Here is a 14,081-nt window from a genome sequence, read left to right on the forward strand (position 1 = left end):
ACTGAAAATGTTGGCGTTAAAAAATGTTCGTGCCAGGTGGGTTCCCAGGATGTTTACGGTGGCTCACAAAGAAACAAGAAAAACGGTGTGCAGCGAACTTTTGGAACAGTACGAGAATGGTGGAGATGAATTTATTGGAAGAACTGTGGCAGGTGATGAAACGTGGCTCCATAGCTTTTCACCAGAGACGAAGAGGCAATCAATGGAGTGGCATCATGCAAATTCACCCAAGAAAAAAAAATCAAAACCACACCTTCTGCTGGAAACTTTTGGCTACGGTGTTTTTCGATTTCGAAGGACTCTTGCTTGTGGACTTCATGCTAAGTGGAACCACCATAAATTCTGATGCATATGTGACGACACTGAAGAAACTTCTAGCTCGACAGAGTCGTGTTCGACCACATCGGCAAAAGCAGGATGTTTTGCTGTTGCACGACAATGCACGGCCACATGTCAGTCAAAAACACATCGAAGCGATCACAAAACTCGGATGGACAACACTGAAACACCCGCCTTACAGTCCTGACCTGGCTCCATGTGACTATCATCACTTTGGGAAACTGAAAGACTCTCTTCGTAGAACAGGGTTTGAAGATGATGACTCCCTTGTGCACGCTGCCAAACAGTGGCTCCAACAGGTAGATCCAGAATTTTACCGTGCGGGTAAACAGGCGCTGGCATCAAGATGGCGTAAGGCAGTTGAGAGGGATGGAAATTATGTGGAGAAGTGAAAATATTATTCCTAAAGGATGTATCTACACACAGTAATACTTCCAAACTTGTAGAATCAAAGATGGATTTAAAAAAAAATAGTGTGCATTTCTTTTGGAGTGACCCTCGTATTTACGAGGGCTATACGGAAAGTAAGGTCTGATCGGGCGAGAAATGGAAACCACAGTGAAAATCCGATGAAGCTTTGCACACATGTCACTTGTACGCCTGTCGATAGCGTCACGTCCTTTTTCTCCGTTTTGAGCGCACAGTGATCACGCAAAGACGTCAAGAAAATAGTGTCCCCCGCCAAGCATGAGTGCCTGCCGGGAGATTTCGCCTGATTTAATGCAGCCCACATAACGTAACTGTCATGCATTTCCTTCTTCGAGACAATTCGAAGCATCACGCTAAAGGGGCAACGAAGACGCTCCTGCAGCGTTTTCTGTGGAAGTCTTTGATTGCTCTCCTGAGGCTCTGTAGTATCACGCCTATAGAATTTGATATCTAATTGTATTCTGTCTTACGACGCGTGTGCGAGCTTGGTGAGAGTGTCAACGCGGTGGAATTGTTCTTTACTTACTTAAAGGCTGATAGTGACCAAATCTTTACTACACATATGTTTTGAAATTTAATGCATAATTTTTTAATTTACGTTAGTTTTACGTTCGACCTGGACAGACTTGTAAAAAAACTGCGACGGTAGTATTGAGACTCAAAGATATAGTGGATGCTAGTGGCAGCACCGATGCTAAAAAAGAGACGGTTGTACATTATATCTCTGGCTTTGTTACCCGCCTTGGATGTAATTTCTAATGTTTTTGTTTTTACGCTGTCTTCCTAGCGGGAGTGACTTTAATGCTTGGTGTCTATATAGAAAAGGTGGAAGGATTGAAACCATTGTAATTCGAAAGAGCTCATCTTGATGAATAAACAGGGAATATAATCATCGTCAAAGACAACAAAACAGGAAAAGGTAATTCGTTCTTTTAAAAACCCGACACTTCACGTTGGAGATTATATATGTTTAAGTTTTACCAGCAAGATTTATTTATAATAACACGGATCAAAACCATCGACGAGCGACATTGCCGTCCTTTCTCAAAAGTATCATTCAATAGCCCGGAGGTGGATTTATTCTTGCTACAACGATTAAGGATCTCCTGTCATTTTCATTCCCCTCCCGTGTTTCTTTGAGATTGTGCAGAACCATCAATACTAAATCGCCGATCACCCCACCTGTGGAGTCCCGAGATCGACATCACCGAGATTCAGAAGAATTCTTCCTCCAGCAAATCTCTGTTGCTGGAAATACGAAAATAATAATAATAATTATTATTATTTTCAGAGAATCTTCAAGGTTTTTGCCAGGAAAACTCCTGAAATTAACTTTACAAACATTCATAATATTCTTGATTTTTTTTTGTCTTTTTTTATCGGCACAGTCGCCTAGTGCAGCACAAATTCTTTCAAGAGAGAATTAGTACATTATTGCAGTTAATTTGAGGAAGGGATATTATAGCTCCCTCTGATTTTCATGTCTGCTCACATGAACCGCTGGCTATGAGACAACTTTTTGACCCAGTCAACGAGCTGTATACCACAGGAGAGAATTGGCGGGAAGGACAGGTGGCTGCCTTCTACGACGGGGGTACCGGACAGTTGGTACAATGCTACGACAAATGTCTAATGCTGAGCAGCGACTGTGTACAGAAGTAGCTGGAAGGTGTAGGTGTAACTGTTTCAAATAGAACATTTTTGATTTTCTCAGTGGTTTTCATTTCGCGACCGATCGGGCCTTACTTTCCGGACAGCTCTTGTTTTCATTCAGCAGCATATGTGGATATTGTCTGCTAAATGTGTAGGAAAGAAATAAAAATTTAAACTTCATGACGTCATGCCTGATGCGACAGTTTTACTGCATGAACGTCGAAAATGTAGTAAATAATAAATATTTTTCCAAGCTGCGACATAGTCGCGGATTATAACAGTGAGTCACGAAGCATAGAATAAAGTTCTCTTATTTCTATCAATGAGAACAAATCTTTTGGTCCTTAGACTACCGCTTTCGGTCAGCAATGAATATTTACAGATCCGCAGCAAAACATGGGAAAGAAATACAACTAATAGACATATTACTCCTTAACACAACAGAAAAATGAAATATGTGATAGCGAAAAATGATTACTTTCTTAGCTGTGGAAACACGATCATGAAGCATACCTGTTTGATAACAAGTGCTAATATAATAAAGCCATACTGGCAACGTCACGAAATATACATAAAATCAGCTTAGTATCGTCGCACATATTTAGAATATGGTGAAAACTAGGCCACAGTTCTGGTGGAATCATACTGTTAATAGAGCTACTGTTCATAACAAACTACATTACAGTAGCCGCAACATGTGTTTGTGCCGTAAGCTCGTTAGATGTTACTACTGTAAGTCTTTACATATGCGTCAATTATAATTTTTTTTTACAGAATGCAATAAATGAGAGTACTGTAGGTAAAGTATATAGTGGGCTTGCCAAGCTTGTAAGTTATTGTGCGAAACCCTGGTCTCGTTACCAAAAACAGTCTGGTTCAAAAACTTCTCGCCGTAGTTGCGCCGAGTGAGAAAAGTTAGTGAAGCTCCCACTCGTTGTTTCCCCCGATCACCCGCTAAAATTCGCGGAACTCACCTGACAAGCAATTTTCTGTGGATCAAATCACCACTGGCAGTTAGTTACAGAATTTATTTTTAAAATGCAGGAAAGCATAAGCTGCGTCCAGTAGAAAGCTGAGTCCTGTTGAAACTGTTCCTCAATCCCAGACTTGGTCTAGGACAACTATAGGTCGCCTTAAACGTTCTTCACCATTGATGTTGGTTCGGTCTAAAACGTGATGCACCATTTTCGAAACTAAGTTTCAGTCATCGCATTTCCCTAAACTTCGGTTATCAGTCTCTAAATGTCGAGAATCGCGAAGTTTCACTTTCCAGAATGAGATTTTCACTCTGCAGTGGAGTGTGCGCTGATATGGAACTTCCTGCCAGATTAAAACTGTGTGCCGGACCGAAATTCGAACTCGGGACCTTTGCCTTTCGAGGGCGCGTGCTCTACCAACTGAGCTACCCAAGCACGACTCACCCCCCCCCCCCCCCCTCCTCACAGCTTTACTTCCTCCAGTACCGCGTCTCCTACCTTCCAAACTTTACAGAAGCTCTCCTGCGAACCTTGCAGAACTAGCACTCCTGAAAGAAAAGACATTGCGGAGTCATTGCTTAGCCACAGCCGGGGGGATGTTCCCAGAGTGAGATTTTCACTCTGCAGCGGAGTGTGCGCTGATATGAAACTCCGCAATATCCTTTCTTTCAGGAGTGCTAGTTCTGCAAGGTTCGCAGGAGAGCTTCTGTAAAGTCTGGAAGGTAGGAGGCGCGGTACTGGCAGAAGGAAAGCTGTGAGGGCGGGGCGTGAGTCGTGCTTAGTTAGCTCAGTTTGTGAGCACTTTCCCGCGAAAGGAAAAGGTCCCGAGCACGAGTCTCGGTCCGGCACACAGTTTTAATCTGCCAGGAAGTTTCAAGCTTCACTTTCTTTGCATTCAGAAATCTTATTGTATTATTGGGTGGGATCGTTATTAGAGCTCTGCATTTTGATGAAAACAACCGCTCGAGCATTTCCCACTTCGTGCCGCTGCTCGACGGCTGGGAAAGGCCCACGCTGCGATACGGCTGTGGCCGTCTAATGCACCATGTGGCCGGTTGTCCTCCACTTCTCGGTTATCGGTTGGACTGTCGAGCACTGCCGGGCGCTCGAGCGTACTCACAATCTCGGCCGGTGACAGTACAACCGCCGCGCACTCTACAGTGCCGAATCGCATTAGAAACCGTGTGTAAACGCAGTTGACGACCTGGCTTTGAGCAGCGCAGACAGCGTTATGGATAAACCAAGTATAGGTCGTAAACGTTCCTTTCATGAAACGAAGAGAAGTATTATGGAGAGAATTAGGAGCGGCTCATTAGTCCTGAAGAAGAAAGACATGTCGTAAGAGGAGGCGAAAAGTGAAGCTTGGAAATCGTTTGCACTTGTAGTGGATCCTGTCACGCAGGCTTCTGCTCGTTTCGTGCAATGTACCACATGTGATACCATACTTTCGTACCAGTCAAGCACAACAGGTATGATTCGGCACTGCAAAAGTAAATGCGGAGCAGAAGTCCACCGACCACTTGCAGTACCAAGTAGCATAAAGAAAGTTGTTGGTAGGTTGGTCGATATGAGTGGAACAGATTTGCCACCGTTAAATACTTGTAGTAAGATTGGCTTCAAGAATTATTCGCAGGAGCTCATCAATGTTGACGCCACTTACGGCAAAGTCAGTATAGAAGACATTCTATACTATTTGAAGAGATCGGGTCACTCGGGGCGTCTGCGGCACTCTGTGAAGCAAGAAGCTGTAATTCGGTGAAACAGTATACTGTTAATGCTCAATTCCGTCATAAGTCAAATCGACGATATTCGAGATCTACTAGAATCCCGGGGGCAATCGACACTCTTAGAAACCTTCCAAGAAGGATGCGTAGGAGACGTTGTCGCTTTCTAACCCCCTTTACAAAAGCGAGTTTGGATTTGGAAACTGCAAAGGTCACAACGCTGGAACGTGTGCTGCCGTGGTACAAGAGTCTGTTACATCATTGTGAACCAATAGACAGTGACAACGAGGTAAGAACACTTTCCATAGGTTACGATCCCTTATACAACTGTTGAATTATTAGAGTGCAGTTATGTATGCTGGGTTTTCTTTTCAGCTCATGGCGAAAACAGAAAGGAGAGCAGCATACTTCATCACAGAGAAGTGCAAAATTGGGGCTATCCATTACGTTGCCACGGTTCTATGGCCATCACGGCGTCATTTGAAGAAACTCACAGCAGACGAAAAGCAAGCCGCATATGCTGAAGTTCGACGATTGTACTCGGAACTGCCCGTAAATGGTAAGGTTCATTCACTGAAACCAATTAGTAAACGAATGTTTGTTTGTCTAATCTGCCATCTTTCGTTAGATCAACATTTATTACGTCTACAATGTGATATTTGGGAAAGGTTTCGCAGCTTAAACATTCCACAATGCGTTTTGATGTAATTTGTGCGATATATATAAAATGTCACCGTAAATATAGTCGTTTAGTAACCAGTAATTCTAACTACGGTGTATACATATTGGAAGGTGACAGGAATATCTTACGGATGTTTTCATTCGTGTTTAGAGTCCATTCAAGCAAACAGTGACCAAGTTCTTCCCATGAAAAAGTCCAGAATGGAACGGAGTTCGGATGAGGACGACGAAGATGGACACACAGTTACTACCAATGAACTCGTCAGGTACCTTTCGCTCTCCAAATCCGACTGCAGCTGTGCCGAAGGACAAATTTTGCAGTGGTGGAAAACGCACGCGGGGCTATTTCCTAGGCTGTCGGTAGTAGCCAGAAGAGTTCTCTGTATTCCTGCCACCTGTGCTGCCAGCAAGAGAAATTGTAGCCAGGCCGGTCACCTGCTGTCCAGCAAAAGATCGTGCCTGGTTTCAGACAAGGTGGATGATCTCTTATTGATCCATCACAATTTCGTAAGTATTCACAACATACCACGTAATCACAAGGAAGGAAACATTCCTCATACTCTATAAATGTATGGTTCCACTTTCATTGACTTCACAGGAAGAAGTTCAAACCGCCAGCTGTAGTAAGAGCTCCAGGAACACAAATCACGCCTGTGCATCAGGGAGCACGAATGACGAAAAACGAATTTTATAGTCACGGTTCACTTGTAACGTTATTTACAGGTCATAATTTGTTCAGAAATTAACGTTTGTGCAACAAAATTTCGTCAGTATTACTTTTAACTCCGTCATTCCTTCCCGATCCTGCATTCAATGTTAGTACAACGTATACGTGGCCGAGTTTGGAGATAGGCTACACATAGTCTACTGCGTTCCCGTTTGTCTACCTAACGCAACAAAATACTAAATAAAGACATTACAGTTTTTAACGTTACAGTTACTGGAATACATGATAACCTCAAAGGCGAAACTCCAGTAGTCTGCAGCATATTAACAAACATCAAATGTAACATATACAAGTGTATTGTTTAGGTAATAGAACTGGTAGTAAACAACGAAAGACATTTGTAAAAGAAACAGGTGAGTGGTTAATGTGAAGCAGTGGCCTCTAATCTCAAGGAGTGTTATGAAGCGCCGCTCGCTGGCACTGAGTCCACCGGTTACTGGCGACCGGCCGAGCGTTTGGCGCACTCGGCCGAGCGCTGGCGATCGGCTGCCCACAGCCGGCGGAAGAGGACGCTCGGCCGCGTACTCCCGAGAGCCAGAGGGTCGAGCGGGACACGCCGGTAAAAATCGGAGATGATGCAGACCTCTAATCGTTATCACACATATTAAATTCGCTCAAATAATAAACGGCATTCCTGCTCGCTACTGGCACCAACGATTAGCAAGGTCTATGAGGAGGTGGCGATGGGGTAATGAACTACGCTGCTCATCTGATCAAACCGTTCTTTACCTTTAGAAGCCTTAGAAGACTGCCACTGGCAGATCAATGAGCCACTGCGTGGAAAAGAATAAAGCGGTAGTCATGAAGCTCTAATTATCATCTCGGAAAATGAGTGTTACGTGATTAATTGCTTGTTTGTTTCCAGGGAAATGTCTGCAGTCTTGAAATCCCGGTGCCACAGTATCTCAGCACGCCGTAGAGGGGACAAAATAAAAAGTAGCTCACTTCCTCTTTATCAAGGTGTTATTTCATATATTACGTAATAGCCGCTGACATCTACGAATATTCCTGCTACGTTGACAAATCTAAGTTGAAACAAAAGTCTAATTACAGAAGTTTATTGTTACCTCACGTACGTCACGTACAAGTCAAACATTTCGTCGTTACTTGTTAGTCGACCTTGTGGCTATGTTTAACTGATGCATGATTAACGTGCATGCATAATTTTTGTTGCCCACCTCCATCTCTTATACAAATACATACATGTTGATCACTTAAAGAAATTATGCATGCATGTGACACGCATATCACTTGAAAATGATCACAAGGATGAAACCAACATAGAGTGACGAAGCAGTACCCTTAAGTACTTAAGAATAAATCATTCTAGATACAAGACGAAATGGTTATATCATTCGCAAGATTTTTGGAGGCCAGAAAGAAATTATGAGGATGCCGTCCTTACCCCTACGCACGGCTGCCTTCGACTGCTGTCCCTTGAAGAAGAGAGTTATCGAATCTGAGAGAGGGGGCTAAACTTAAACATCTGCTATAATTTGTTCAGATGGTGGACGACTGAAACAAAATAATTTGTTATTCAGTACACGTGATGCTCGCCTTCTGGGAGTGTTATTTTGCAGCACCTACTCACAGCCGGCAGATACTAGGGGGATGGGTGGGCTGGGGGGGGGGGGGAGGGGGGGGGGGAACAACTGCAGGGGTACCATGAGTTACCTTTGAACGAGACAAAAATTGTCATGAGAGAGATGAACTTTGATTCTAAAACAGAAGTGCGACTCATAGATAGTTTGCTAGATACGTTTCTCCTGATTACATAATGTCTTCAGGACATTATTTCCTTTATAGTGATGAAGTTGATGTTGAGCCTTCATATGCACAAATATTGGAAAATAAATTTATTCTTTTTAAAGCAACTTTATTTAAATCTTGTCTCATGGCAGGATCAATTTCGAGACATGAAAAGCCCTTTTCAAATTCCCTGTTCGCGTATCCAGGGTGTCCCAACCTTACGAGTGAAAAACAGACAGGCAATAGAGGATACTAAACTGATTATTTGGACATACGGCGCCAATGGTTGGAATCATTATTTCAGACGATATAAGCTCTTGATTTGCGGTTAACTGAACAGTAGTTCCTGGTTGGTGTAAGTTTTTGAGTTAATAAAAATTTTTGTATGTTTTCGACCACTAGATCCTCACCTTGAACCGCTCAGTGAGAGAGCATAGAGTCTGTGACAGTTTTAGTCTTTCGTTTGGCATGCACCAATCGTCCTTTATCGCAGAGGATCCTTGTTATTACCAGTTATTAATTTTGTGTGGCAGTTAATCAGAGGCACGTCAGGGGCAGTAGGCACAAAGTTTCATCATTTAGTAGAAGTGATCTGTTTGTATGTCGTCTCCCTTCGAAAGATTCTATTGCCTTCAAATTAAATAAACGGTAGTAACTTACGTAAATGAGGACATCTCTTCAGAAACCTCTACAATCTACTTAAATTTGATATCAAACAATTTCAGATAATCTTGCGCATGAGTGCGTGTAGGTGTATATGTGTGTGTGTTTGTGTGTGTGTGTGTGTGTGTGTGTGTGTGTGTGTGTGTGTGTGACAGAGAGAGAGAGGGAGGGAAGTGGGGGAGGGAGAGAGAGAGGGAGGAGGCAGAGGGACAGAGAGAGAGAAATGCCCTAAACCTTGCAGCGACAACCCGTGTATCTGGTTTGATTATTTCAGATTGTAAGTCTGACATCATAGTCTAGTGATGAGGTGGTTATCTTTTCGTTACTGATCAAATTTGTTACGAGTACGATACATCAGAGATGGCTGACACATCGTCCGTTGTTCAAAGAATTTAAAATTAATTTAGAGTGCAAATTGCAATTGCTAATCTGAGGGAAGCACAAACTGACAGTCTGAAATTAATGCTACGCTAAATGGAAGGGTGAAGAAAAGGGACCCACATGGGATTCGACCCCACAACCTTCCTTTTTTTCTTGAAAGTGAAATTTCATTTTGTATGAACAAATGCCGTTGTGAATCTGCTCCTTAGTGAGGAAAACTGCCAAATTTTCTTTCTTGAAAATAACAACCTAGAGCCTGCTTTCTAAAAGTCGAAATTATGTAGTCTAAAAGGCAATAAGCTATCTGAAGATTAAATAGTCTCTTTGGAAATGAAAAAAAATCTGCTTGAGGGAAGTAAGTAATATCATTTCCGTCTGCCTAAAGATCTTTATAATGTTACAACTCTATCTTATTCAACTGGTCTCTGTGTTACATGTGCTATCTGCGATTATGAGGTATGTAGGGCGTATTTAATGTGAGTATACGGAGGCTATTCCCAAAAGTCGTCTTGTGGTTTGGGTCCTTTGTGATCTTCCAAAATTCGTACAGACATAGTCATTTACATTCGCTTGTCCGTTTTTTATCACATAAGTTTCCACGTCCAGTCATCCATATCGCATTTTTTTTAAGGAGGGGGGGGGGGGGGGGGAGGGAATCGGAGATTGGTCGAAGCAATTCTCGAGCGGTTATACGACCGCTAGTTATCAGGTTAAGGGGTGTTAGTTTTCGTGTGAGATCCATATCTCCATCGCATTACCATAAGTGCATATGTGCATCAGGGAGTCAATTCTGATAGAATACCAGGCCCCCACAACCACACGAGTGGTCGACTGTGAAGAGCGGACAAATTGAATAGCTCGGTGGCGGCCATTAGAGTGGTAAACTGCCGCGCGGAGTTCGAATGTTTATACATCGCTTTTCGTTATAAAATGCCTTCCCTTGAGTTAGGTCGCAAACATAATGCTTCATTTAATTACGTTACTACAATATACTTTTTAATTTATGAACAAACAGCAACTAGTCACTGTTTATGTATTTATCTTACGTACTACATGGAATCTGCCGCAGCTAAAAGTTATGTACTGGACCCCTAGCATTTCTCGTAGTTAATTTTCAATAGATGTACGCAAAATGCATCAAAATACTCGAAGATTTGCCCACTATATTAATAGATATTTTCTGACTCTACCTTGCTTTAGATTTTATGACGAGAAGTGCGTTATATATGGCATAATGCTTTGGCAACTTACGACCATATTATCAAGTTTAAACCTAACCTAGATCATGAAAACACTACCGATCAGCCAACTTTCTTCCAAATGATCAGAACATATAAAATGGTATTCTGTCGGTCGGAAATCTTGCCTCCTGACAGCGTGTAACCACTTTAGTAACAGCTGTGGTTTTGCGGAAGGAAACCTGCAAATAGATGCACAGACATTATGCTAATACCGTGTTACAAAAACATTTATTAAGCAAGTGCACTGACACACAAAACGACTTAAAATATTCACATACCTGTGAAATGTAATATTCGTTCCTTTCTCGATTTATTTGAACAATTAATCGCTGCACAACTCTTCACCATTGTACTTCTTTTGAATGGAATGTACAGACAGTAGAATTACGAGTAACAAATACTGTATGTACACCCCAACAAATATACAACGTTGAATCAGGGTATTCATAAACAACAGTACTACACAACACATCAGACTACAACCACTATAATGGCGTCCAGCCGAAGGTTCAAATTATCCCGCGACTGCAGCGCCATCAGTGAGTCTAGTTATTTTTACAATGTCTTTGTAGAATACTCACAACTGCAGTCGCACTGAGGTGAATCATACGTAGTTTGTCATTTGTCGAGATCTTTTCTTTGACGAGAAAATACCACAGGGAGCGTGTAACACGTTGGCAAGAAAGGCTCTATGTATTTTGCGCTGTAACGTATTCCATTCAGTCCGCGGATTCTTGATATTAATGGAATTACATGCAGATGTCGCCGTCATGAAGGAATAAATATTTTTCGTGCAACGCTGATTCGGCTGCTCTGTGCTGGCGCGCTGATGCGTCTGCACGCCAGTAGCATGCCAGCAATGTTGATCGACGCAGTCCGGCTTTACTTTTGCAAGGTTACAATTAAGTGCTTACAAGGTAAGGGACCATTCTCTGATATTCCTTTCGCATAATGTCGACAAGAAGAGCCGCACACTGATGTTTCATACTAGCAAGGCAGAGCATACCACGTATAAATGGTAAGGTGAGCGTTTTAAAACTGACCTTGAAGATATGTCCTCGGGAAACGAACCAGCCGAGCGACTTTTGAACGCTCATTGCTAGGAGTGAAGTATTGGTAGGGCCTGCGACAGGTATCGCATCTTGGTGGTTATTGAAATTCGTATTACTTGGACATTCTATAGTAGGTTCAGATCTCTGGCATTATGTCTTTACAATAGGTTCGAATCCTGTGCTGTAAGTCCGCTCAGTTCTTAGTAATCATGAGATCGGAGTTGGTACCCCACCGTACCCCAAAAGAGCCATAACTGTCCGGTTTAGCACCAGTTGATGTGCGATGCGTCTGCTACGCCTCTTCCAGTGCGGGGCAGTGTTATTTTTTCCCTTGTTGATTTGAGCATCGGTGACAGTAGTACTATGGTTGCCCAGAAAATAATGCACCGCATTTTTCAACAATTCTTTATTGAGCGTTTTGAGAATTACACACACGAAAGAATGATGTTTTATCTACACACCCTATTTTTCCACGTAATCTCCATCCCATTCACTGTCTCCATCCCATTCACTGTGTGAATCACCTCCTCATCGTCCTCAAAATGTCTTCCACGAATGGCATCCTTTATTGGCCCAAACAAGTGGAAGTCCGACGGGGCTAGGTCAGGGCTGCAGGGTGGATGGGGTACCACTGACCAACCGTGTTTTGCGATGTGTTCCGCAGTCCTCACACTTGAGTGGGACAGAGCGTTATCGTATTGCAGCAAAACATCTCCTGGGTCGCTAAGCGCCAAATTCGCCAGAAGCGCGTCTTGAGTTTTGTTAATGTGTTGACATATTCTTCTGAATTAATGGTACCGCCTCTTAGTATCACATCAATGAGAATCACACCTTCACAGTCCCAGAACACGGTGATCATGGCCTTACTAGCGGAAGCAGTCGCTTTCAATTTTTCCTTCTGTGGAGCGGACTCAAAATCGTGGACCCAGCTTTCACCACCTGTCACTACCCGGGACAAGAAGGCCTACCCCTCAGCTTCAAAACGTTGCAAGAATCAAGACAAATGTTTTGTCTGTGCGATTTGTGATCCACCGTTAGACTCCGCAGGATCCTTACTTGCACGCACTTTTGAATATCCAAGAGTGCGGATAATTGCTTCTACACTTCCTTTGCTGATTGACAGATGCAACGTCAACTGCCGACTCATAATACGGATCTCCTCGTGAATGACAACTTCAGCTCGCTGCAACATGTCAGGTGTGACAGCAACGGATGGTCTCCCCGACCGCTGCGTTTGTGAATATTCCCCACAGTTTCTTTCTCTGCAGTGAGAAATTCAATGACGGCACGTTGCTTGCAACGTACATCACCTAAAGACGCCATTTTGAAATGTGCTGCAGCTCATCTCTCTGTGCCAGCCGGTGCGGCTAAGCGGTTAAAGGCGCTACAGTCTGGAACCGCGTGACCGCTACGGTCGCAGGTTCGAATCCTGCCTCGGGCATGGCTGTGTGTGATGTCCTTAGGTTAGTTAGGTTTAAGTAGTTCTCAGTTCTAGGGGACTGATGACCTTACAAGTTAAGTCCCATAGTGCTCAGTGCCATTTTTTTTCATCTCTCTGTCGGATGTGACGGAAACTTGGCATGCTCACTCAGGAGACTTCAAATAATACATACGTAACGTTTCGAATTAGTAGCGTTGTTTTCGGCTGAGAAAAAAAAAATGGGGTGCATTACTTTCTGGGCAACTCTCGTACACTCATTTAGTTCGTCCCCCAGTTTCCCGAGATCCTGCGTATTAAACAGCAACGCACGGATCATAGGTGTATGCAGTGCAACAGAGTTGGACACTCGCCATTGATATATCTGTTACAGACTTTTCAGTTTTAACCACGAGTGGGTCCACGGCGATTGCGTAGAATGCTACTGATCATGGGCAGCCCTCAAGTACTGATCACCCGATAGCAAGCTCTTTCGTAAGATAAGTATTTATTAATATCCTGGATGATGCTCCGTTATAATGTTGTGCAGGATGTTGATAAAATATCCTCCAGAGACCATCCTGTGTACCGCTTGCAGAAGGTATCGCGCTGGGTGGGGGGAGGGGGGGCATTGGTTGTACAAGAGCAGATAAGGTCGCTGAGGTTAACGAGGCAGCTATCACGCTGTGACTCATTGTTATAGGTCCCCAGCAATTTCTGTAGCACTGGCTCCAAGCGGATTTTAAACACTGTCTTTACTGTCTAAGAGGTTGGCTCAAGGGGTGTGTAAGGCGCAATTTATCTTTGGGATATGGACCATGAGTCCTTCTTCGAATTCAGGTGGCATAGTAGCTCCGTCCCTTACTTCATTCGCTATCTCTGCGCACTCTCTTTCAAAATGGATCAATGAATTTGATAATATTCGGCGCTATGTCCATCATGTCCATGAGATTTCCCTTTCGCCGCTTTGAAAGCTGCTGTGTTTAATTCTTTTTCAATGAACAGTGTTCCGAGAGAGCGCCATTATTCCTCCTGTACCTAGGTATGC

The sequence above is a fragment of the Schistocerca americana genome, chromosome 3 (genome assembly GCF_021461395.2).
Source record: "Schistocerca americana isolate TAMUIC-IGC-003095 chromosome 3, iqSchAmer2.1, whole genome shotgun sequence".
NCBI lineage: Eukaryota > Metazoa > Arthropoda > Insecta > Orthoptera > Acrididae > Schistocerca > Schistocerca americana.